This window comes from Calypte anna, chromosome 4A, assembly GCF_003957555.1.
Source record: "Calypte anna isolate BGI_N300 chromosome 4A, bCalAnn1_v1.p, whole genome shotgun sequence".
Taxonomy (NCBI): domain Eukaryota; kingdom Metazoa; phylum Chordata; class Aves; order Apodiformes; family Trochilidae; genus Calypte; species Calypte anna.
The window spans coordinates 43790388-43817729 of record NC_044248.1 but is presented as its reverse complement, the minus strand read 5'-3'; the positions used below and the strand labels follow the sequence as shown (position 1 = coordinate 43817729).

Below are 27342 nucleotides of genomic sequence, written 5' to 3'. Positions count from 1 at the left end.
TCTGCTCAGCCAGATGATGTGCCTTGCCTCCTGCCCATGGCCCTTCCACAGCCAGCCTGCTCACACTGCTGCACACCCCAGCTCCTCACCCACTGCTGCTGCCTCCCTGTCCTCTGCCTCCAGCAGTCACTGGGGTGTTTTCATCTGGATAGGTGAGAGGCCTGTCCCAGGGACACACAGATGGCAACAAAATGCCTTCCCAGTCCTCTCCAGGACACATCTAATATGGGGATGCAGACATCAGCCTCTGAGGATGAGCCTGGATGGGTCTGGCTCCAGTTCCTGAGCTGTGTTCCTGTGTGACACCACTCACTCCCCACAGGCAGCAGCCCTGGAGGTTTCACTCACACACACCTCCTGTGTTCAGCAGCACTGTGGGGTTTGCAAAAGGCACAGTCCTCCTGCAGTTCAGGGGCTAAACATACTGCTTATGCTAGATTTTGAGGGGGTTTAATAGCAGGAATTGCTCTTAGGAGTGGCAAACATGTTGGATCTGGCTAAATCTCCTATCACATCCCTGCTATCCAGGAGTCCAACTGAGGCTCCCAAACCAGAGCCCCAGTGGTTCCAGCAGCCAGCCAGCAATGCACAGGGGGGAGTCACTGCCCCTGGCCTTGCTAGACCTTGTGTTTCCAGCTCCTCAGCTGAATCAGTCCTCTGGGCTGCTCCCAGAGATGCAAGAAGAAAGCCCTCAAGTCTCCTCCCCCCTGCAAGACTCTACTCACTGGAAAGCCTAAAAGAGGAGAAGAATTCTTAAGGCATTAGAATGAAAATGTTACACCAAAAACCAGAGATTCCAGTCAGTGTCACAAGTCCCAAGGACACTGCCTTTGCAGCAACCCTGTTTGCTAAAGGAGGTTAAACCACAGAGCATACTGGGGCCAGGAACCCCACATTTTTCACCTGCACTCCCTCTGTTCAGCAGCACTGCTCAAAACACAAGAGGAGAAGAGAGGATGCCCCTTACCCACCCAAAACCAGGGCACCTGCACACATCAGCACAGTACCAGGAGCAGAGGCACAGATGCAACCAAGCAGGTTCACTTCCAAGACTTGTGCCTGGGGCAAAGCTGGGTATTTCCCCATCTGGCTGCAGCTCTTCCTTGCTCCTGCTTTGTGCTCCTGCTTTCCAGCAGACACTCCACTCCTCTGAGAAATTTCCCTTCTGCCTCTTCAGCACAGCTTGGTCTGATGCTCTGCACTTGGAGTCTTCATCTCTAGAGAGCTGGGATGAGTTTTTCAGAAGCACTTAGTGTTGACCTACCCCTGCTCCAGATCAGTCTGATCATATTAGGTTAACTGGAGTTCCCTTTGGCCACGTGTATTTTGTTGTAATAAACTCACCCCAAAGGGATGCTGCAGCTTTAAAAGAGGATTTCTAGACCTGTGCCTGTATTCATGCATCTCAATAAGGAAGCTGATTTCCGAGTTCTGTGATGAGTTTTTTACTTTGAATATTTAGTACTGGTGGAACAGAGGTCAATGCAATTATATCCAACATCTGAAAAGGAATCAGTCCCTCCTAAGTTCAGTGCTGAAGAAGTGTTGAACTCTGGCCCTTGAGGCTCAGAACTCCAAAATCTAGTGTTTAAAATTAACAGGAATTTAAGTTTTTTTTTCAGCATACATGAATGCCTCTGCACACCCAAATACCTATATAGGACTTTATCTTTCATCTCCTCCCCCTTGTCCCTTCATAAAACAAAACAAACCCAAAAAAACCCAAACCTGCTATGCAGTAAGTGTTTTTAAATGCTACAAGAATTCTCTCTTTTCTTACACAAAAGCACTGGAGAACCACTTCTCAACCTCATCTATATGGCACCTCCAGAAGGATGAGAGTAAGAGTTGGAAAGGTTTGGCCAGGAAGCTCCTCCAGCGTAGGACTAAATGCATCCTAACAGACCTGGTTTTTAAAAAAATCAGTCTGTTGAACCTTCTTCTGCTGCATTTTCTCTTTTGATAGATTTCTTAACTGCATCCATAATTGGTCTATCTAAATGATTGACAGTGAAGGTGAAGGAACAGTCTGTTAGTCTTGACTGTTGGAGTAATGAATAGAGAAGCTGACATGTTAAATTTCTTCACCTCCAATTGGAATTATAAATTATAGACTTCTTGTACATTATCATAATACCAAGTTCATTGTAAAAATAGAACGATTCCTTGGGGGTGTATTTATAGTGAAAAAATGCATACTTAATGCTGTACTTAGCATATCTTCATATTTTAATATAATTGGACTGATTGTTCCAATTTGATCTTATTTTTGGAAATTAAGAACCAGATCAGATCACCTTACCCTCTTCAAAAGTTGATCATTTTACTTCAGCAGGACATTCTGATAGTGTCAAAAGCTACCTGTAACTTAACATACCCTCCTGCCCCCCTGCAGCCACTTGCCAGGTTGCACCTTCCCAGCTTAGCCCAGGGCCACTTTCTCGAGTCTCTGCAGACTTTGCAGGGGGTGGCACTGAGACCTGAACAAGTCTGTGAGAACTGAAGTTTCCACCTCATAAAAACCCCTTCATTTGGCCCTCCTCCCTTCAAACAACTTCTGCTAAACAAACCACCCAGTTGAAATGAATCAGTTTGTGTGAGAGCAAACACAGCCCATCAATAAGAGCAAAGCAATGAGCTGCAAGGCAGACACAGCCTATTTTGCATGGGAGGGAGGGAAGGGAGAGAGCTCTTCAAACTTCTGTCTGAATTGACACAATTCAACCCACGGGGGTACCAAACCTCAGGGCCCAGCCCCTAGAAGCAGTGGGACTGTCTGTGCTGTGCAGAGGAGACAAAGGTGACTGCACTGAGGGATACAAGAGGAGGGGGTATTGGGGAAGGGGTAGATGCACTCACCATGGCCCCATCTCCTCAATCCCAAGGCAGACCCAGGTAATAAATCCCAAAGCCTTCACAGCACCTGAGGTGGCTGCTGGAGCCACTGTGGGGCAGGGTCAAAGGGAGGTAACTCGGTCATGGTGCTTTCCTTCCCCTGGGTTTTCTATGCCTTTAATGTATATGGCCCTGCTGGCAATGCTGCTTCATACTGACTTTTTCAGAGGAAAAAAAAAAAAAAAAAAGCCTCAGGCCATCTCCAGCTCAGTTAAGTGCTGCCTGCCCTGAATCACAACTGCTGCACGTTGATTTTCTGAAATACGTTCAATTTCCAGGACAATTTTGACACGTGGAGAGAGAAAAGGACAGGGAAGACCAACACAATAAATTTTGGCATTGTTTGGAATTTCTTCCACCTCAGCAAAAAATCCTCTTAAGACACAAATAAGTGTATGTTATAAAGTCAGCTGGATATTCTCCTAATAGTGCAATTAGCTTACATAGGAGATAGGCCCATACAGTGTCTTGAGAATAGAGTCTCAGGCATATGTAAGCACATAATATTGGGCATAATTCTCTCAAAATAAGGAAAGCTTCTGTCATTTCCAGTGTTGATAGCGAAAAAAAAACCAAAGGTGTTTTAAATGCTGTATTACTCTTGAATCTCAACAGACCTCCTGAGCATCCCTCTCAAGGATGAAGCCCCTGCATCAACACCTGCAGCTCCCCTTTTGCTGCCTGAAGGAGGAGCAGCCCTGCTGGGGAGCATCCTTTGAAGAGCCACAACACTGCAGTAAGTTTGTTAGCAAAATGACTGAAAGGCTTTTGAGACTTCACCTCTTGACACCATGGCAAGGAGCCCCTGCAGTGCTCTCATCCCATCCCAGGCACAGAGGTGTAGGGCTTGCCCCCTTGTTTTGCTGCCCCTGCTTTGTACAAATTTTTCTTGGCTTGATTTCAGTTATGTGGGGCTGGGAAATTGCAACCCTTACTCACCAGCAGGATGGTCTTCATTAGCCTGCTCCCCCTTATTTAGCATGACTGTAACTCATCACCAAACAGATTAGATGCATTATTTCAGTCATATCCTCCACTTAGCAAACAGGGAGGAAATGGTCTTATTCTGGTAACTGTATAATGTTTGCCAGCAGACACACGAGGCAGATGTGCCCAGGAAATGCTTGCTGGCTCAGTGTCCCCTGATGGGTAAGTCCAGACACCCTGTCCATTCCCAAGGAAATAACTACAAAGAAAGCAGAGCCACCACACAGAGTGTATATAAACATACTGCCACCCCATACCTCAGCAGGTAAAGCAGTGTTTTATCATACACTTTAAAATTAATACTTGCTGTTTTGTTGATATCAATGCACTCCTGAAGATTCTGATACCTCATGCTCCACAATTAGTATGCAGTGACAAAGCCAACCCCCACATCTGGCATTTCACCACCTGTGTGACAGCACAGAATGAAGTGCCCAAGTCCCCACCCTTTATGCACAGCCCACATTAAAAGGGGCATGAGCTACTCTCTCCTTGTCAACATCATTGCATGTTTTCTCATGCAGCTCTCACAAGCCATGTTTACATTTTCTTTTAAACAATTTTTCCCATCTCCTGCTTCACCTAAATGCAACTTCTCAACTGTATTACTGGCTTTCATTTAACAAAAAAAAAAACCCAAAACAACAGAAAGTTAAACAACACAAAAACCAGCCAAAAACTCCTGTTCAACCTTAACATATGGACTGTAGCACTTGTATTCCTGTTGGTTCCCTCTGCACAGCAGGGCCAAGCAGCATGCCTCACAGGCCAGAAATCACCTGCTGAAGGTCTCCAGGTGCCTCAGCCAAGCAGGAGGACAAGACTTCATAGAGGTGACTTGGAAGAGATACAGCTTCCTCCAAGTAGAACCCATCTGAGATTTCACAGAACCACAGAAAGCCTTTGTCTGGAAGAGACCCTCCAGCCCATCCAGTCCAACCTCTGACCAACACTCTAAGCTCACCACTAAGCCATGGCCCTAAGGGCCAGTTAAATACCTCCAGGGCTGGTGACCCCACCACTGCCCTGGGCACTTCTCCAATGCCTGACAGCCCTTCCAGAGAAAAAATGTTTCCTAATACCCAGCCTCAACCTCCCCTGCTGCAGCCTCCATCCATTGGTTTAGGTTCCAGATGGGGAATAGGAGGATAACAGGAACAACTCTCAGCACTGCACATTTTCCAACTTCAGCCTACACCTTTTGATATCTGGAACATCTAATAAGCATTATTAATTGCACCTAATGGTAACTTGCAAAATACATGGGGGGGGGAGGCACAAATAACTCTGTCACATATGCAGCTGAGTCCCTGCTCTTCAGCTGGGTTCAGCTTTACCATGAAGAATCTGACCCCTCTATTATACAGATGCTCCAGCTGAGCTTTACAAGATCTGTCAATCTGCAAGACTTGGCACCAGAACCAGCCCAAGAGATGTAAGCAGCCATCTGAGAAGATGCTCCCCAGGAATTAGATTTTGTAAACAAAACATTTCAGCTAATTGCATTCTTGTTCTCAATGCAATGAAGACCCCATTTATCCAAAGCATTTGTCTACAGAGCTCAGATTCTTCCGTTTAATGAACGCTGATCCTCTCTTAGCCTCAGCTGGTACAGCATCAGGATCAACATGAAATTCTAATGCAGAAAGACACTTAATATCACTCCAAGTGTTTAAGTTACAACTTACAGCTACCAAAGCAAATCCATTTTACCTGTCCCTCCTCAGGTTCCCCAATGACACAGATTTTAAAGTTTCCAAGGGAAGAAGAAATTCATGAATGGCTCCACAGATGAGAGAAGAAAGCCTTTCACTGTTAATTACAGCCAGCACCCTCCAGACTGAAGCTGGTCATTTCCCTGGCACAGCACATAATTAGCAAGGCTCATTTTATTTCATTGCCATCACAAATTAATTCGCTTTTTAAAAAGCAAGGTGGCTGCCTCCAGCAGTAGGGATAAACACGCCTGCCAGACAGGGAAATAGGGTTTTGTGCTCTGCCTACAGTCCATGGCAGAAAAATCAAACAGGTTCCCTTTGGTGGTTCAATGCAGAAATCAGTGCTGCTTGCCACGGCAGCCCTGACACCAGACTTTGCAGGGGACTCATGGGAGACAATCACCACAGCCCCATGGATCCAGTTCTTCACAGAGAGAAAAGCTTCCTCTTTGGCAAACTTTGCCACTGCTAAGCCAGAGTGCAGACTGTGACCGAGGCACAGCAGTCAGGAGGATGCTCCCTGCCCCTCAGCCCTGGAGATGCCTCACTGCCATCTGGAGTATCCTTTCCCCACGTGCTTTGGGGTCCTCATGGAAAAAGCAGGAGGGATGATAGGTGATAAGAGATGCTGCTCTTCACTTGCCAAGAAAAAACAACTCTCAGGTAGTGTCTGCAGGGCTGCCTCTTCCTTCCCAGGGCTCAGACTGTCCCTCAGCCTCCCTGAGGAGCAACTTACCTCCCGCAGAGGCTCCCAGTGCACACTACCTGCCACCACCCCAGCTCTGAAAGAGGCACCTGAAATACTGGTTGAAACCCCCAGTGCTTGCCAGACAGAGCATGCTGCTGGCAGGTATCGTTGGAAATGCTGCAGTTATCCTCATGCAGATTTTAAAAGGCTCCTGTTTATGCATGTAAATTCTGCAGGGCATTAGTGGCTCTGCTGATGCACAGCCAGCCAGCCAGCCCAGCTCTGGGAAGGGAGTAAGGAGGAGCAACTGCCTGAATAATTGATGTGCTTTTACTCTGCCCCATGGCCCACTTATTACATTGCTCACTCTCTTCAACTGACTGTGGTTTCTAAATTAATTAGAAATCTTAATGTCATGACCAGACAGTTAAAAAAAAAAAAAGAAAGAAAAAAAGAAAAGAAAAGGGAAAAAAAGGAGAAAGGAGAAAGGAGAAAAAGGAGAAAGGAGAAAGGAGAAAGGAGAAAGGAGAAAGGAGAAAGGAGAAAGGAGAAAGGAGAAAGGAGAAAGGAGAAAGGAGAAAGGAGAAAGGAGAAAGGAGAAAGGAGAAAGGAGAAAGGAGAAAGGAGAAAGGAGAAAGGAGAAAGGAGAAAGGAGAAAGGAGAAAGGAGAAAGGAGAAAGGAGAAAGGAGAAAGGAGAAAGGAGAAAGGAGAAAGGAGAAAGGAGAAAGGAGAAAGGAGAAAGGAGAAAGGAGAAAGGAGAAAGGAAAGAACACCTAGGACAAAAGAAGAGAGCTCATCTTATGCCCTTGAGCCTTGGGATCTCTCAGTTTGGGCTGGATTTGCAGGGAACACAAGTGCAATCTCAGTTTCTGAAGCTCTGGACCCCACTCACTGCTGATACAACAGCAGCACAGTGTGACATCCACTCCACCTGCAGAAGCCCCTGTTTGGTGGGGGTGAACACCTCCATCAAGGTCACCTCTTCCAGAGGATGGAGCAAAGCCTTTCCTAGGACACAGTGCAGGTGTCCCAGTGCCATCCATCCCAGTGAAAGGCTCCCACTGGAGCCTGGAGGAACCACAGAGCTTGTGGCTGTCCTGCTCTCACAGTCAGCAGGGCTCAACGACTCAGAGGGATTCCTGGACTGAAAAAAAATAAACTGAGTGCAATCCCTGACCTCAGGGGACAGGAGAAGCTGATAAAAATGACACACTGATCCAACACAACAACATGAGTGGCCCTGCTTTGCTACATGCATACCTTTACCTACTTACAATAGTGCATATGCCTTAACTTTAAAACATTGTCTACAGCTTTTAAGAAACCCAGTGGGAATAATTCCCCTGCCTGAGCCACACTGCATTAAAGCCCAGGCAGTTATGTCCCAAGTCCTTGGAAAGCACTTAACCATGATGAACTGGGACGGATTTTTAGGTTCAGACTTACAAAAAGAAATACTGATTGTACTGATTTTTTAAATACTTTTCTATAGCTGCACCAGAAGCATAAATAAACACAAACACCTGCATACGTTCAAGTAATTTTACACTGCACAGACAACTGAGACTCATATTTTACCTTCTCAGGAAAGAGCAGTGAATTATCAGTGAACCCCAACCATGAAGCACAGTCTTTCTCTTTCCCAACACATCTGCACAATACTGAGGGGGAGAAAGGTACAAACCACCTCTCCTCCTTCAGAAATTCATGATGTTGAAGAAATTAATTTTTTCAATCTTTCCTTTTTGACATGGATAAACCAACCTACACTCAAAGCCGTGAATTCTCTAGCTTCCCAGTGAAGTTATTCTACCTCTCCCATGCATGTGAAGTGCAAGGGAATGACAATCTCAAAGCAGAGGAATGAGCTGGTGATGGTGACAGAAGCCTTCACAGAGTTTGAAATGACACTGCAAATCCTAATGGAAGAATCCAACAAAACGAATCCCATTTGTTGGCACTTGGAAGGGAATTCAAACCACTGTGTGCCCAAACTACAGGCAAGTGTATTTCTCTAAAAACTTAATGCATTTTGATCGAGTGTTTATTTGCTTCTAGTGTTTCTCCCTCAATCTGCTATTTTTCCTCTCCTGTCATAATTTTGCACCAAAATGGTGCATGCAGAGTCCACCACAAAAAAAAAAAAAAAAAACACCCAAAAAACCAAAAAAACACATGAAGGATCAAAAGCAAGTTGCAAATGGAAGCCATTTCAGTGTGTTTCAGCACCCTTCCTGAGAAGTGAGGTGGCACTTCTGTCTGTAGGGTGGGAAGATGGGCTTCCAGCAAATTGTCATGCTGATTCATGAAGAAAGCAGCACTGGTCCAACCTATGATTTGTTTGCATTTGTCATCTTGGCTTATATACTGCCTCTAAAATGTATGTCCTAATTACTGGCAGCATGGCATTACAGATGTAGTGACTACAAGATGTCACCCACACACATCTTTCAAACCCAAGGAATGAAGTGAAGTGTCTCCTAAGAAGTTGGGTGTTTGTACAGACACCTTCATCACTCCCTGAAGCAGCTCTAGCTGTATCCCTTCACACCTGTGTATACCCAAAGGTATACACCTTCACATCAGAGATTTCCTATTGTTCCCCACACTATGGCACCTACACACGCCTCTCCTCACTTTGAAGTGATTACATTAATTATCACAGAGACTAACTGAAAGGCTGAGCTCGTGTGGATTGCTCTGGGTTACCCACAGGAACACTGAAGCCGTGCACAGGCTGCAGGACAGACTTTGGGTCCTGATTCCTCCTCTGGATTGCTGTACAGCTGAAATGGGACAGCTATTCCTCACCAGGGCCATGGCCTCCCTGCCTCAGCCTTAGGAAAAAGGTGGAAGGAAATTCAGGAGACGTCAGGGGTATGGAGCAGCAGAGCTCTCCTCACTGCTTTCAGGAGCTCAGGCTTTCAAGATGCAGCCCCTGGCAAAGTGCCTTATGAAAGTTTGATGAGCAGCATTTTGTTTAACACCAGCAACTCAGCCACATCCCTGTCGAGCTGCATTGCCCCAGCAAAATGTCACAACCCCAGAGGATCAAGAGACTGGGTTGCAAGAGGCAGGTTCTGAGGCAGCAGAGGAGCTCCTGACCCCTCGTGCTCCACCCCACCAGTTCCTGGGTCAAGAGAACAGGAGGAGGCTGCTGTAACACTGACCAACACTCAGCTTCCTTCCATCCCTGCCCACCACTGTGCTCTGCAGGCCTGCAGATACAGGGAAGGCAACAGCCTCTTCGACTGGCAGGTAGAAACTGGGATGACTTTTTCCTGTTTCACCTCTGGGACTGCTACACGCACTGAACAAGTCCATGGTGTGCTATTCCCCACCATTTTGCTTCAGCATTTTCGTGCTCTGCTGCTTTTGTTTTCCTGCTCCCTTTCCATACAGAAATAATGTCAAGAAACCACCACGCCTGCACAACTGAAAATACAAAATCCCCCAGAACAGCCCACATGCAGAGACAAAGCTGTAGGCTCATGCAACATGATCAACTCAAGCAGTTTAATATTTTACCACAACTAACAAATGAGGCCAGACTGTATAGTCCTGTAATTACCTTTCCTTGTTCTTCACATGCTAAGAATCCACAGACTCGTTCTTGCAGAGTTCCAAATTCAGCATTTCTGGAAACAATGAGAAAAAATATAAAAATTCAGTAACATTTATAGTTGCCTCTGGCAGCTTTTTAGGCACCCAGAAACTTTCTGCTATGTGAGCACCAGAGGATCCAGCATTGAACAACTGCTTTTGGTCAACAGACCTGATTTTAAAAGGCCTGTAGGACTTTTTAATCACAGTGAAGCCCACTTCTGTAAGGGAAGACAGTACTGGCATGCAACCAGCAATGGTTGGACAAAACAAATCAGTGGCAGCTATCACTACCCATTATTTTTAAAAGCCAGGAAGTCAAAACAGGTCCTGAACACACATGCAGGTACCTGAGTGCCTCTTCACCATAACAGGGTTGGACTTGATGATCTCTGAGGTCCCTTCCAACCCAGCCAATTCTATGACTTATCTGTGATCTGGATAGACTAAAGTTATGCTAGAGGGTTTAACAAATACTTTTAGAGGTTGCTGTAGCACAGTAATGGAGAAAAACCTAGTTTGAAAAGAATTCAAAGTAAATTATGATTGTAAAGATGTTAATTCCTATTCCTCAGCAGTTACATCCTAAATTTCCTCCATTTCCTTAACATCTCCAGTGTTTTCTTGTATCTCTAACACTAGATGCTAAATGTAACTTTATTTGACAAAAGCATGAAACCCATGGCTCTAAGCTAGCATCCTGAAGTGTTGGTTTTGTTCAGGTTAATTACATGTGAAAAACTGCTCCTTACTGCTACAGATGAAACTTCAGTGGGATAAAGTTTTGTCAGAGCTAAGCTGGATGGCACAGAACCCTGGGACCCAGTCCCATCCCAGTCAGAGAAGTAGAAAATGACACTAAAAACCCAGACATGGGAAACAGCAACGAGTCCTCCTGCATGACTTTTGTTTCCAACACAAGCTACAAGCCCAGCTCATTTTCTGCAGCCTGCAGAGGACACAGGTAACTTCATCTAGAAGAAGTACTTTAAAATGAAAAACTGCGAAGCCTGATTACAGCAGGATCAGTGTTTCCCTGGGGCAGTTGTTCCAGGTGGGGTGGCAGCTCCCTAAGCCTTTCCTAATGGGGACTGCAGCACAGCTTTCCCTCTGATGCTGTCATCCCACCCCCTGGACCATCCTATACCTTAACAATTCTGCAGAGCAAAAAAACTGGGCTCCAGCTTCACAGCCCAGCTGATTAATTAGTCCTGCTTTAATCTGTGATGCCAAAAAAGGGAAGTTTCACCTCTGGAGGAACTCCCATGAGGATATGAAAAGGAGGATGCTGAGGCATTGGTCCTCAACATATAATTCATCTTATTTATGAACTAAAGGAGAAATTGCTTGCATTCAGTAACCTTGGAAGTCATACAAGTAAATTAAAACTTAAGACAGGGCTGGAGAGCTCAAGCGTCCATGCCTTTTTTTTTTTTTTTTTTTTTTTTTTTTTTTTTTTTTTTTTTTTTTTTTTTTTTGAGTGATTTCTCTTTAATAGGCAAGTATGGATGCTCTGTAGGAAAGAGAGACCTATTGCAAGTTGGCTGTCAGTAAAATTGCTTCTGTAAGCAATAAAGAGGTTTTGGACCATCTGAGAAATTTACAGAGAAACTCAGGGTAAGACCACTTATTATATCTGACTGTACAAATGGGAAATTCACCACAAGTTAGCCATTTCCAGCCCCTGAGTTTTATCAAATACATGCAGCTTCAGTAGGAAAAAACACTTTTACAAGTGCAGAGCAGACCAGGCAACAACTGATGAGGTCATCCATATACTTTATTTCTAGGAAAAAAGCCATTTGTTTAGACTACTCTGCTCTTGTTTTATAGCAAAGCCTGCACCTGGTTCCAAGAAGCTTTTGGAAAATAACTCTGACTTGATGGCAGCAGTAGAGAACAGAGAAATAGTGGTTTGCCTCATCTGAAGAAGTTAATGTTTGTTATCCCATTGCCTTAAAATGGCTTCTGAAATTAAATGTAACAGATCTTTGTTTCATTTGTGATACCACAGATTTCACTTTTGCTTGGAGTGTCCAAGGCTGGAGATAGCAAAACAGGCAGTGGTTTAAGGCTCCTCTCTCTTGTTTTAGGATTCAGCACATGCTCAGCTCCCAGCTCACCTTTATTTAATCATCATGTGAGTGTACTGCCTGGCAAACCTTTCTTGCCTTACCTCCCCAAATGTGCAGTCTGGAGTTGGCCTCTGCCACATGCTATTTCCACACAGATTTTAAGTGTAGTTTGGGGAATTCTTGTTCTTATTTAAAAAAAAAAAAAAAGGGAACAACACAGGGATTCCTGCACAGCAAAGGTCTTGCAAAACACTTGCTGGAGAGTCAGCTTTCACTGGCAGTGGGTTCACTGCAGGACCTACAGGGATTTGGCATTAGCCCTGAAGGACAGAACATTAAACACACTAAAGTAAGAGACATTGCTTTACCTTTGACTCCTCTTAACACTCCCAGCAGTACAGAGCCTGCCCTGTACAGAAGGGAAACTCATTTTATTTTCTTTTATCACTTTCCACACCACTCAACTACCCTGCTCCCCTCTAACAGCTGCAGCACTTCTCAAAAAGGATTTGTTGTTTCTTCACTGGTTCTTCCCTGCTGTACTCTGGCTGGACAACCTGGCAGGTGGGTTCAGTGAGGATGCTGATGGAGAGGGGAAGTCACCTTCTCTCCCTTGCTCCACCCCCTGCCACCCTGGAGCCCTACCTGAAGAGATTACTGCTAAATGGATAATGTAAATACTTAAATGTGGTTTGCTCTTCCTAGCCTGACTGCTGGGGTTCTCATGGCTAAATATCTCTAATTCCTCTGCACCCACCCAACCAGGACAAGGCCACACAGCTCAGCATCACTGGATGCCAGAAGGGCTGCACCTCCACGCCAAGCAAAAGCTGCTACCAAGCTCCTCACTCCTGGCTCTGTTCAAGCAGGACAGTGAGCAGCCTGCATTGTGCTTTGGGAGATGAAAACCTCTCTGGAGCAGCACAGAATCACCCCTGGGTGTTGCTCTCTGCATCAGCCCTGTGGAACCCACTCAGTAACTCCCACCTCTGGGCACTCAATTACCATGCACCCTACAGACCCCTGTGGATCCCACCCAGCTCTTTGGATGCCAGTGATTAAAGCTAACAATTATCAGTTCTGCTAGAGATGTCCCCTGAGGCTTAGGCTAGGCTCAGACTTCACTGGTCACACAACACCATGCAAAGGAACCTCCCTCCCTAACAACTCATCCTCCGAGAGACCAGACAGCCACAAAACAGGAGAAAGAGGAGCAGAAACAGAAGGAAGTTGCTCAAGGCCAAACAGAAGGCCACTGACAGAGCCAGAACTAAACCCAGCTCCTCTGTGCAGCACTCAGGAGACTGTGCTGACTCTTCAATACTCAGCTGATCAGCTAATACACTTTATTTATCAAGTGTCAAGAACAGCTGAAGTAGTTCACAGTGTTACTTACTGTTCTATGTTTGATCTTCTATTCTTGTGGTGGCTCTCCAAGCAAAGCTCACCATGACAGCAAAAGAGTTACCTTTCCTTCACCTTCCAAAGAAATGCTTCCCATACTTGTTTTTGGGCACATTATGTTCAAATCAATGGCTCTTCCATTTTCTGTTCTTCCATCAACACTTTCAACAGGGAGTGATTGCTCAAGCACCCCCCTCTGCCTCACCTTTCCCATTTTTTAAGGAATGGTCAGTCTCAGTATGAACAATAATAACTGCAAATAGATCATGTTATCTTGTAGGCTTCTGCTTTACTGGGACTATCTATGGCCAAATCTCTACTGTCATATTTAAAGTCAAAACCTCCTACATTGCTCATGTGTGGTTATCTAACACTATTAATATGCAACTAGTGATATTACAAACAGATACCTAACTACCCACTCTAGTTATGACCTTAAATTTTATAGTTTTCACAGATTACTAGAAAACTCTTTCTAAGGCAGTATAACTGCAATTTAATAAAACTTCCTGCCATACAATTCATCAGCAAAAGTGCTTCTGCTGTGTGCTTTCTACATGGAAACAAGTGTGCAAAAAGAGTGAAGCTTTTAGTCTTAGCAAACAACTTCAGTGCATAAAATATTAAAAGCTTTGCTAAACTGATCTCTGGCAAGAGCTGCAGGCACTTCATTGCAACCCGTGTTAGGAATGCCTTTGGTTTACCATTTAAAAAACATTAGAGTCTGCCACTATGGCTGTATATCACAGTGTTGTCCATTAACCTCTGTAATTTCCCAAGATGGTATATTGCAGTAACACAAATTAAGCTATCTGGCAAAAAAAAAAAAATAAAAAATCAAGCTTAAAAAGATGCAATATTTAAAGTGAGCAGACAGGAAAGCTGGAAAGCTCCTTGCTGCTTCCTGCCAGAGACAGCAGGAGAAAGTCCAGTCCACTTTTCCTCAAAGCAAATGGTGAAATCCCATTAATTTTCCCTGGAACAGAGAGATCTGCAGCATCTGGGAAAGGATTCAGCCTAAATACATCACAGACATAACAGATGAATGATTCAGGGGAGAGGGGTCGTGGGTTCTCATTTTAACACTTCTGTGTAACAGGAATGGAGCAGCTCATTTCTGTAAGCTTGAAAACAGTTTGGGGGCTTGCAGTGGGATTTTCCTCTTGCCATTCTGTGCCTTCTGTCTCCCTTTTTCTTCTTGCTCATATGCCTGATGGCTTTCAGATCTGGATGTGAGTGTACAAGAAGCTTAAAGCCTATCCCTGATACCTACGATTGTGGGGCCCACACGGATGTCATTTTGCTCTCCAATAATTGATAGGAAAATTTTACATTTCAGATATTCTGAACAATCATTTTATTTTCACTAAGACAACAAACTGCAAGATCAATTACCACCTCTATGTTGTATGGAAGTTTTCATAGCAAGACATCTAATTTATGTACAGAAAAGCAATTGCAGCAAAACGCTCATCATGTTTTCAAATCACTCTGATTTCCAAGATGAAACTGTACACTCACAAATACACCTAGCAACTAAGCCAGAAACATTAACCTGGTTTTCTAACTGGTTTTGAAATATTTTTTTCCTCAGTGGGATGAGAAAGAGACTTGAAAAAAATTTTTTAAAAAAGGGGGCAGGGGGAAGAAGAAAAAGAAACCCTAGCCCAGTGGTAGGATTGCAGCACTCACCTGAGGCACGTGGGAGTCACACTTCTGCTCTGTGTCGTGCAGAACACTCACTTAAACCTCACTGCTTCCCCTACGAGGCCACTGGGATGGTCTCCTCCTTCCTGTATAACTACCTGGCTCCCTTCTCTCCTTTTCTAACATACCAAACAGAACCTCTACAACTCCATCCAAACCTACAAGTTTCTGCAAAACATATTGAGTTCATGGAGAAGAAGGTCAGCTTCATTTTCTCTCAGCTGGCTCTAGCTCCTGCCTGTCAGCACCAAGGGCTGCTAGGGTGAAGTCAGACTTCTTGTGCCTGTCTTTGGAGCAGAAAGCAGACATTATTTCAGGCTGGTATCCCAGGGACTTTTCCCAAGCAATATTCTGGTCCCAGGTAGTTTTAGAAGCAAGTGACCAGGCAGCTATATGAAGCCCAGGCCCTGGTATTGGAAGACCCAGAAGATTCCCTGGAACAGTGAAGCAATTAGTAGGGGAGGAGAAGGAAGGATGGAGTCCTGTCAGAGCTGATCCTGAGGATCTATGTCACAGCTGGATTTCTTCAAGGAGGGGCTATTGCACTGGCATGCCACTGACCAAAAGTCCTCTGTTTCATAGAAACCCTCTGAAAGAGCCTAGGAGATAGAAGGGATTGATCCTAATTAAAATGAAAAATCAAGGAGATTACACACTCTGTTGAATCTGCTTGATGAATCAAAAGCCTTCCTCATTTCTATGTTCATTTCTTGTGACAAATGGGCAGTACTCTCACACACACACAGCAGTGATTTCACATTTGTCCTCACTCAGAATGTCACAGGGCAGCTGTAGGAAGCACCTGAAGAGCCCTGCTGCATTGCTGGACATTGCAGAAGTGCCTAAGTGGTTGCTGAGTCCTTCCTCAGACTCCTCATAGCTTGAATAAAACACACAGAGCCTGCAGCAAGGTGAGAGCTGGGGCAGGACACAGCCCCTCCAGGCCATGCTGAAAGCTCTGCAAGATGCCCCATCAGCAACAGGCAGAGAACATCCAGTGAGCTAAACTCAGCCAACATAAACCCACTGGATCCCTGCTCTCAGTCTGCATCACTCTGGTAACACAGTGATGAAATACCATTGCTCAAGGGTTTTGGAACAAAAGGCTACTGGAGCAGAGCACTGGATCACAGCAAGGACCTGCAGAAATGCACAACAGACCCTTCCAATGAGAGTCCAACTTGAGAGATGAGGGATTTAGAGAAGGAACAAACCTTTACACTGCCACAGCCAGCTTATTAGGAAGTGGGATGTATTTGCAAGAGGAGGGTCTTCTCTGAAGATACAAACCCAACTCATTAAAGAGAAGCACATTCCAAGATGGGGTGGGGGGCAAAGCCAGCCTAAGGTAAGTGCTAAAGCCAGACTGAAATCCAGACTCTGCTGTGTTACTTGCTTAGACACCATTTACTATGGTTATATTTTATTATACAGCAGGGAAAAATTACAAGGCAGCACCCAGTGTAATTTCCCACTGGGATAAGTGATACAGAGGTACCACCAAGATCTCAAACCCAGCACCAATCTGCCAGGCTCGATTCCATTTCCCATATTCCACAGATGTCTTTATAACATGTCATTAGGCTGACATTGATGCCTTCTGATGGTAAACCAAAGCATGACACAACCTGGAACACTTCCAGGCTTTACCAGAACAACCCACACAAAGCAAAAGTGCCACCAGATACCAACATCCAACCTTAGGACCTATTGACTTTATTTTTTCCATGCTAAGTCAATGTTCTCAGGTTTTTTCCAAAATAGAGAATCACATCCATATCTAACCCAAAAACATCTATTTCCAACACACCTGCTATGGCCAGGGATGCCTCCCACTTGACCAGCTTGTTCAAAACCCCATCCATCCTGGCCTTGAACACTTCCAGGGAGGAGCAGCCACAGCTTCCCTGTGTTGGGTGAGATCTCACCACCCTCACACTAAAGCATTTCTTTCTCATGTCTAACCCAAACCTCCCCTCTTCCAGGTTTAAGTCATTACCCCTCACTGTATCACTACACTCCCTTGTAAAAAGTCCCTCTCCATCTCTGCTGTATCCCTCCCTCTTCAGGTACTGAAAGGTTGCTCTGAGGTTTCCTTGGAGCCTCCCCTTGCCCAGACTGAACAACCCAACTCTCTCAGTGTCCTCACAGCCCTCAGCTCTCTGAGCATCTTTGGGGCCCTTCTCTGGACCCACTCCAACAGCTCCCTGTCTTCCTGCCAACTCATGCTGAGCGTCTCAACATACAGAAGAGTATTAATGCAACTTCTCCTGTGCATATATTCAAACCACAGTTAGTTTTAATTTTGCTTTAGAGATTTTTGTCCTTCCCCAAAGCAGTTTCCTTTAAAATCTACATGACTGGCTTCATCATGTGCTGGGACATGCCCAGCCCTGACACAGATCACCAGACAGCTCTATCCTGACACCTGGAACCAACAACAGGCACTACCCCAGCTCTATACCAGATCTGACCAGAGCTGGGAAGGCTCTCAGGAAGGCCATTCATAGCTTGCAGCTCAAGGGAATACACTGGCAGGGGAACAGTCCTGCAGAGATCCAACTGAACCCCGTGCAGAGCTGACAGGGATGCTCCCTGCAGGTCACAACTGAGACATGATCTCAGCATTGTCGCTGCCACCAAGGGTTTGAGTACAATAATACTGAGTAAAAAGGAGCCTTCCCTGCTCAGGCCTTGCTTTGAAAAGATCCATTTTGCAAGAAATCAAGACAAAAGTCTCAGAGATCTGCTCTTCAGCATCCTGCCTGTGGGAAGTGCCAAGATAAAAAGCCACAGACAAACATACAAGCACCAGCCCAGGCCCACCAGTGATCTGCCCTTAAAGCCAGACCCAAATTTTGTTGGTGTGAAATGAGGCAAGTGGCTCTTAGAAATCCAGGTGGGAGACCCAGCCTGGGGGACACAGAAGTTCATCCCTGATGCTAGATGGTTACAATTAAAAAGCCCAGCCCTGATTAGAGGGGCTGCCTAAGCCAGAGGTAGATCAGGGTCACTGGAAGTGGTGGGGAGGGATGCACACACAGCAAAGTGCAGCAGTTTTGCTCTAAAACCAGAGAAGCCCTGAGGCTGTTGTCAAGGCACTTCCTGCATGTATCAGGTTCTTTAATAATATAAAAGATAAGCAGGCAAAAGACATTCAGAAACATGCAGGGCTGCATGCTCCAGTTACTGTCCCCCCAGAACTGGTGTGCAAGGACCAGGAAAAGTTGCAAAAGTGCCAACTCAGTTGTTTTCTGCAGGGGTCATATCCTGAAACAATTATGTTTGAAATCAGGAGCACTGATACTTCAGGGACTTGTTTTTAAACAGGTCTTAAAAAGCATAGGCAGAGAAAACAAGTGTGGAGTTCTTTTTCCTCCAAGAGCAGTGTCAGGTGCATGGATTAGCAATGCAGCTGCCTTCCTTAAGTACTGCACTGTGCTCCTGCTGCAGCTGCAGGCAGGAAAATGCAGGCTGAGACACCTTCTCATTCTTGCAGTGCTTACAGTCAAAGTGAGACAGAAAGTGGCTGCTTCTACTTTAAATTTCATTCCAAGACTGAGACTAATAGAAGCTCCCCAAGATGAGTTTGTCACACTGCTGAACAATTATTAGCATGATACTAACACCCTCCACTGGAGTTTGCAGCCCCTAAAGCAGCTTTATAAAACTGTCCTTACCAGAAAGCTTAGCATCCAGTGTGACAGAAATGCAGAATTATCCTGACCTTTTCATTGCAAGTGGCTCAACAGTTCCCCCTTTATAAGGAGACTTTTTCTATTTTGGTGACATTAGTAAACACCTTTCCAGGTGCAGAGGAGTACCTGCCCACACCAGAGGGGGATTAACACACCTCTACCTGGTGCTGGGGTCAGTTCTGGGCCCCTCATCACAAGAAGGACCCTGAGGTGCTGGAGTGTGTCCAGAGAAGGGTAATCGAGCTGGTGAGGAGTCTGGAGAACAAGTCCTGTATGTGAGGAGAGGCTGAGGGGACTGGGAGTGTTTGGTTTGGGGAAGAGGAGGCTCCTGCTCCCCCTAAAGCAGGAAAAAAACTTTCCCAAAAGGAGAGGATCCAAGGAAACTGCACAGCCATTCCCTGCCCAAAGTTTCTTTTGGTTTTCTAAGGGCCAAAGCACCGCACAATTAAAGATCTGCAAGTAGGGCTGATTTGTGTCTTAAAGGATATCTGTAAATGCTAAGAAAATAATAAGTCAAATGTAGCATGACAAAATCTGCAAGAAGAAACAATCTTCCCAGAGTGTGCCCAGGCAGTCAGTGTGCAACGCTGGTGTTCAGCACCTCCTCCTGAGACATGAAATACTGATAAGGACAGGCATATAAAACCATCTCTGAGAACAGCTATTTTGGAACAGACTTCAACCATCTTTGGTTTATTACCCCAGATAGCATGATGTCATCAGAAGCCTTTTAATGTTTTTAAGACCTTTTCCAGTTATTCTGAAATTATTAGGTGTGAATATGTGCATGCGTGTGGCATTTATTCCTGCAACCATGTGATAAACTGCAGTGCCAAAAGATGAATTGCATTCAGTTTACACATTTGACCTCCTTACTTGAACTCTGCCTGCTAATCCATTTCAGCTGGGACTATTTCTAATATGCTGTACTTCCTAACAGCTTTCAAACAGCTGGAGGGGCTTTTTGTGTGTGTGTGTGTGTACTTTAAAACAGATCTCACATTAAAAATACCTTCTTCTCTGCACTAGAAAGTGGAACAGATCACAGACAGAAAGACCCTGGCTCCAAGCAGCAGGACTGAGTACCAGACACATCCTGAGCAAAAAGGTAGCAAGAGCTGCTCTAGCTGTGCAGCACCCAAACTTCTCTCATCTGAGGCACCTGCACCTTGCTGGTGTCCTTAACATCTGTCACACATCTGTGGGCTCCTTAAAATCCCCAGCACCCATCTTCCCCCATCTCTCTGCAAGAGTTTCAGAGAAGGTTCAGACACCCAAGCCTGGTCCGCACTACCTGAGCCCCTGCCAGAGGGTGAAGCATCACCCTGTCACGCAGAGAGGGCTTATTCTGGGCACACCATTCCAACAGGAGCTGCACTGCCACCTGCCCAACCCCAGCCAGGCAATTCATATGCTCCTTCCTTCTCCAGAAAACTTCTGGAATTAAGAACAAACGCCTCCATTTGTGAGCTGTGAGGTCAAAAAGCGTAACCAATAATCAAGTCAGTTCTGGTTTTCCCTTCAGAACAGATTAATGTGTTTTAATTGTCATGGGTGTTCATCTCCCAGTGGTAGCAAATAACCAGAGCTTGCTAACACTCATTTTCTCTGTGGCTTTGAGAAGGTCACTGCTTTCCAACAGCTTAATTTACCTTTTTCTTTTTTTTTTTAATTTTTAAATTTCCTTGCTTGGCTTCACCCTTATTTTTTTTTAAGGTAAACTGCTAAGTTTTGTTTGCAGTTAGCCAGCATAAACAAATCATCTTTCAACTCTTCCCCATGATTTTTCAGAGCAAGGCCAAGAATAAGTGTTTTAACTGCTTGCTCAAATACCTGTGAGAGAAGAGCCCTTTTCTTGCAAGGTTTGCATTTGACTCACCTGACCAAACACCAAAACCACTGCTCCCTTGGGTTCTTTCTGAATTTCAGGCAAAATGGATGCTTCTGGTAGCCTTCCCTTCCATTCAGCTGATGGGTACAGTCACTAAGCATTGCAAAGCACTCAAATGAACATTTTAATTATGTGTTTGAGCTCTACATACACACTAAAATACCAGGACTCACTGGTACATGCTGCCAGGCTTAGTGCAGGGCTTGGTCCTTAGCATTGCTGCTGCAGAGAACAGAGGTCAGCCCTCTTCTCAGCTTCCCAAACCAGCAGTGTTTGTACAACTGATGCAGATGAAAATTAAGGGTGTGGGGAAAGGCTCTGCCAGGCTTGGGTCTTGCTGAATCTTTCTCCAAGAAGTCTGATGCATCAGGTATACAAATATGAGTGGCTCAAGCAATGAGACCTGCATGCTTTCCAGGCTCTGCAATCAAACATTCATTTCATTTTGCAACGTCATCAGGAGTCTAACAGAAGCAAAAGCAAAATAAAAATGCTGGCATTTTTACTGAGCAGTATCAGAGAAATAAATTATAAAGAAATGTAACTGCTGCCTATTAAGAGACAGATTTATATGATAGCTAAAGCTTTCATAGTTTATGAAACCATGTCTAATAAAATGGCACAGCTGTGATTTAGTAAAGTGTTTAAATTCATCGCTACATATATTTTGTATCTGATTGGTCTTTGCTACCCAGTCATATATAGGTTTCCCTGATATATGCATCCTGTTTTGCATATGTAATGAGCTTATCAGCTTTGAATAGAACAGGCAATTTTAAAGCTATCTTCTCCTAAGGTCTGCACCTCAATATGCCAAATGCCAGATGACTCCATCACTGTACACAAAGAACTCAACAAGTGAGAAATATTAAAGGCTGAGATTCTGTGCAGCAGAGTTGGAGGATGAAGAGCAGAAAGAAATTAAACAGAGAGGGACTGGCTTACCCAGCAAGGCTTACTGTGAATGGGGGAAAAACCACCAAACCTCATTGTGTTTTTTCATCATTTGTTAAGACCACGCAGGTCAGGCATGACAGACCTTGAGATGGCAGGCAGCATCCTCACGTGCTACCCCCAAAAACCAGAGGCTGGGGCTCCTAGAATCAGTCCTAAAGCCAACTGTCTGCAGTCACCTGGATCAAGTGGCCTCAGCCTCTGGAATGCCAATGGTTCCAAACCAGCTTTTGACTGGAGACATTCAAAACCCGCTTGGACACGTTCCTGCACGATGTACTCTAGGTGGCCCTGCTCTGGCAGGGGGGGTTGGACTAGATGATCTTTCGAGGTCCCTTCTAACCCCTAGGATTCTATGATTCTATGATCTGCAGAAGCTACTGGGTGCTCAGCACAGTGGGGATTCAGGATGCTGTGTTTTAAAGCCTAGCTTTGGGCAGCATTCCTTTGCACCCTGGCCCAGATTCTCCTGTGCCCAGGCTGGAAGGGACTGGTGGTTTCAGCTGCTCTGGGTTTCTGTGTAACATCAGCCAGAGGGTTTCAGCTCACTGTAGGCACTGCTGGTCATCCCGTGCCCTGCTCCAGAAAGTGGGAAGCTAGAGGTATCTCCTGTTGTAAATAAAAATGTTAAGGTTCAGGGAAGAGCTACCCCAAAACCTGGTAACTCTTCTCAGTCTCATCATACACCTGTAGCCACAAAAGGAATAGAATCTGCAGGATCTGGTGCTGCAGCCACACCACAGGACTGGATATTGAGACAGTCATCTGAATACTGCAATCTTTCTTTCCTAATGGAATCTTTCCCCCGTATTTTTCCTAAATATTTAAATTAACAAAACCAGAAAATCACCGGAAAAGCTGTTTGTTCAGTTGCAACATTTTGAAAATAAAGTCCAAAGTACATTCCTGCTGGATTTAATTCATGCTGAAATTCCAGTGAACATTTGGACAGCACCTACCACCTTCAGAACACTGTGCACATGCAAACTAGAGCATGATTTGTGGTCCTGCTCAGCACACATGCAACCCCATAATTCCCAAGTATTCCCAACATACTTCAGCCATGCACACCAGTGAGCTGAGAGCCACCCACCAGCACTGGCAAGCTGCAAGCATTTCAGATCAGTGACAGCTCTGGACACTACACAGTAAAATCTGCCTTTGGCTCAACACTGTGCTTCACAGTAGTTTCCAAGTCAGAGTCAATTCACAGCCAAAACTCAGTTAACACAGCTCACAAAATACTGTTCCATGCAGCTAAATAGCAAAAAAAAAAAAAAGAAAAAAGAAGAAAAAAAAAAAAAGGTGTGGGTGAGGGGAATGGAGAGTAAATAAATAAAAGTGTTTTAAGGACAAGATCAGTTGGACCATTTTTGCAGCTCCTCTTTTTTTCTGCAAATAACAAAGGACTTATTATGTGTACCCTCAAAGGGCTTCACAAGTCAGCTATCTCTTTTAGGCACAGCACTTCAGAGAGTAAATAATCTTTATTGTCTTGCACACCACTGACTACATCAACTGGAATGCAGGAAAGGATAGGGCACAGAACAGAGCTGGTACATCACTCATCATCAGGGATAAACTAAAGTCAGTGGCTACAGAGCAATGAGGAGGATCTGGTATTCCTGTGACAGGGGAAACAGATTCTGACACCTGGGCAAGTATTTGCCTTTCCCATTTACTTGGCTTATAAACCTACATCCAACTGGGTATTCAATCCAGTGGCTTCAGATGGGAGATGGGATCACAGAATCAACTACTGCACAAACTTTGTCAAAGCAAAGGACACATCTGCCTTTCTGAAAGCAGTCATGCTGCCAGTGTTCCCCACGGGACTGGAGAGGGCAGGTGAGGGATGAGCCCATGTTTCTAGGAGAAGAGCAAAGGAAAGAATTATTTATAGCAGCTGGTAAGGGAAGAAAAATAATTAGGTGTTTTTTAGTATAAAGGGTGGCCCTTTGACTACAGACAAATCCTTTTTCCACCAGTCATTTCAACTGCCTTTGAAGGCTGCAGAGTGCTCACTAAAGAGACACACAGTAATTCCCCATTCACTCCAAAAGCCTCTTGTTTGCTGGATTATTTTCAAGGGCTGCAATAGCAGCAGTAAAGGCACAGACTGCCTCAAACTTTACACTGGGATCCTTTGCCATCTTGCTGCATTTAAGGCCAGAAAAAAAAAAAAAGAGTTTTTCCTTTTTTTTTTTTTCTTTTTTTTTTTTTTTGTAAAATCTGATACAGCTCTGCTCCAACAATCTGACAAGATATTGTATTGCCTCAGGCAAGGACACGTTCTAGGAGGTTAGGAGAAATAAACTGCTCAGTAACGCCTTGCAGCCACCCAAAGTCAATTTCCTTATTCAGATCTTCCCAAAAAGATGCAGCCAGAACTGTGCTCAGCATAATGATGCTGAGCTGCTACAGCAGAACATCACAGTCAGCCTTCCACCACGCTTCCTCTACCTTTTTTTCCTACAGGATTTCAAGCAGCCCAGGGAGAAGCCCAGCTACCTCAGCTCCTTGCCCAAGGAAGAGGTTGGGCAGTAAGCACCAAGGCACACAGAGGCTTTTCACACTCCAGGAATCAGCAGCCCATGAAGGAGAAGAGCAGCAGCCAGGATCCATGCAGAGTAATACGTGGAGCCATATCCAGTGGCTCTGCCTCTCTCCCCACACCATTGCCACCTGACCATGCACACAGCAGCCCAGATGTTCCTCCTCTGCTCACAGAACTGCCTCTGTGTCTCTCTGCTGATGCCTACAGCTGCCTCCCACAGCCAAAAAATGAAGTGAGATCAGGAGCAGGGAAGTCCAGCCTCTAAAATTCTGTCATATGGAGACCAGAGGAAGGTGTAAAACACCAAAACCATTGCTGAAGGATAATTAGACCTGAACAGCCATACATTTTCTCACACGTTTATAATCCTGCCAAAAAGAAGACAGGGGGGGCAAGAAGAAGAATGAAAACATGAAGTTAATGAATGTGATTAATCACTCCTGGAATTATCTCAATCACTAGTGACAAAGACACAGCTAATTCCTGAAGAAGGGGAATAGGAATACCTACTTTAAAAAAAAAAAAAAAAAAAAAGAAAAAAAGGAAGGTTAGTGCTAAAGCCTGATTCTGAATATGAGCCATAAAGACTCTGAATTAACCAGGCTCAGAGAGATCTTATGATTCCACTTACCCTTTATAGGCACAGAACGGGGATTTTCAAACTATTTCAAAGAGGTTAAAGAAAAAACAGCTGTGATTTAAAACTGGGGATCAGGGGGAACCAGATTTCCTTCTGGATGTTTGAAGAACATCATGTGCTTAAAACTCTGCTCTTCAACCCCAGTAAGCACACTTATGGCAACCAACAACTGGAGAAGCTGTCAGTGTCAGTCACACACACATGCAGAGGTAAACTCTTTTCTGTTGTTCTTGGTTTTTGATTTTTCTCTTTCTTCTTCCATGGGAGAGAAAAGCTTCATCTTTTGGACCCTGGGATTAAACAGACAGATTCCAGCTCCTCACTACCTGAAAAGCTGGTACTCAAGGAAAACACAAGAGATCAAAGTTTTGGCTGCCTCTCAGAAGGGGACTGTGATCATCCTCCCTCTCCTGAGCTGAAGGTCCCTAGTGTCCTGGTTTCAGATGGAGTAGAGCTAATTTTCTCCTTAGTAGCTAGAATAGCACTGTGTTTTGTATCTAGCATAGGATTTGGTATGAGAAGAATGTTGATAATATTTTGACATTTTTTCTGTTGCTAAGAAATCAAGGACTTTTCAACTTCCCATGTTTTGCTTTGTGTCTGAGTGCAGCAGAAGCTGGGGGGGAGGCACAGCCAGAGCAAGGGATCCAAACTTCCCAATAGTTTGTTCCATTCCATGCAACATCACACTCAGGATGGAGATGAGAGCTGCTTAGGAAGCTCCCTCTCTTCTGAGATGGTGATTTGGGGCTCTCCCTGCTATGGGATGTCCAGCCAGGGAAAGGCTGAGCACTGGCCAGCAGGTGGTGAGCAGCTGCACTGTGCATCACTTCTTCATGTATCCTGTTCTTATTACTTCATTTATTAATTTCTTTTAACCTCAGCTCACAAGCCTCCTTACCTTGCCCTTTCCTGTCCTCTCCAGGGGTTTGGGGGAGAGCAGGTGAGTGGTTGCAGAGCATTTAGCTGCCTGCCAGGCTGAAACCACAAGAGGTAGGCAGTGCCTGCCCATGTCATGCTCCTGCCTCAGCATCCAGCTCAGGAGGGGAAGAGCTGGAGAAGCTGTCAAGGAGGCTGTGGGGTGGCACACTGCCTCCACAGGATGTGGCAGCACCTCTGGCCACCCGGAACATAGCCATCCTTTGGATTCCTACCTTGCAATAAAGCAAGCCTGTACTTAGCCTTTCCATCAGGTGATGAAGCTGGGTTTAATCAATCTCTAATTGCTTTTAAAGTGATACATTCCTGAGAGTCACTAGATCCCTCTTGGTCATGGCAATTGGCAACTCTACAGAAAGCAATTCTGAGAACCAGATGACTTTACTTTGAAGAAAACAATTTAAGAGCCATTCAGTCTAATATATTCTATATCCATTCCCCAGTAAGTCTAATAACAGATTTTTCATGCAAAAATGTTAAGGTTTTGTTCAAGTACATCTGCTCAAGTCAGGATGCAACTAAATTTGCAGAAACCTCAACAATGAGTCCTGATGGTGTAATAACACCTTAAACTTCTCAAGGGCATGACAGGTAACACTTCTTTCAGGTTGTTTTTTTGCTGCTCCATTGAATTTTTAATACAGCTGGAGCAGATACCGAGTTTAAGGACTGGGACGGTTTCCAAACCAAGGTACCTGCAGCTGGTACTGAAATACAAATGCAAAATGCCCACTGGGTCTGTAAGCTCCCTATCACCCATCAATAGCTGCCCAGACTAATGGCCTCAGGACCATTCCAAAGCCAATGTGGTGGCTCTGTAAGCAGAAGGGTGAGGATGGCAGTAGTGCTGAAGTGGAGGAAACAGCATGCAAGATACCATTCATTATTTTACTACTAGCATAGTATCCCAAAATCCCAGTGGAGTCCTAAGTCCTGCTGCTGAGTACTACACACACACACAGTAACCCCCCCTCTGCCCTGAACAACATCTATCCAGTGTGTCTGAGGACAAAGGCCATAAAAAGAGGCAGTAGTGCTGTCCCCTTGGTGCAGATAGCCAGCCAGGGCAGGAGGTTAGTGAGCTTTGTGCCAGGACAGCTGGAAAATCAATGGCAAGGCACTGGGTCACCTGAATGGGAGTGCAGAGCCCACCACAAGGCCAGCTCTCCCCTCTCTCCTGACCAGAGGAGTGCTGCTAAACACTGCAGGCAGGTACTGCATCCATCCTCCTGCTGCACTGCTCCCTGCCACTGTGAGCTGGTAATTCAGCAAGGAAATAGAAAACAACCCCCCCAATGGTCTGCAAAAACACCTGAGTGCTTCAGAGGTGTGCTCTGAGGATTGCAGGACCCAAGGGATACGTGAGGTTATCAGACAGATGAAAAGCATGGAGAACAGATGTCCCTTAAGGGATGCAAAGCCTTCTGCTCTCCTCCCTCATCAGTACCTCTCCAGTTACAGAACCCACACTACACTTGGGATACACTCTTAGCAAAATTACAGAGAAGCAGGAAGGGCCCTGCTTGCAGAACAAGCTGTGACACAAGCCAGTAAAGCCACTGAGCCACGACGGAAGGAGAAAGAA

General features: G+C 45.1%; 1 protein-coding gene across 4 annotated transcripts in view; it reads right to left on the bottom strand.

Annotated features, from left to right (window-relative positions):
* The window catches only part of ADGRL3 (adhesion G protein-coupled receptor L3), a 401888-nt gene that overhangs the window by 319885 nt on the left and 54661 nt on the right, over positions 1–27342 (bottom strand). For all 4 annotated transcript variants that reach the window (XM_030449718.1, XM_030449717.1, XM_030449722.1 and 1 more), the window contains exon 2: positions 9861–9927. The gene's annotated coding sequence lies outside the window, so the exon portion shown is untranslated. The remainder of the gene's footprint in view (positions 1–9860; positions 9928–27342) is intronic.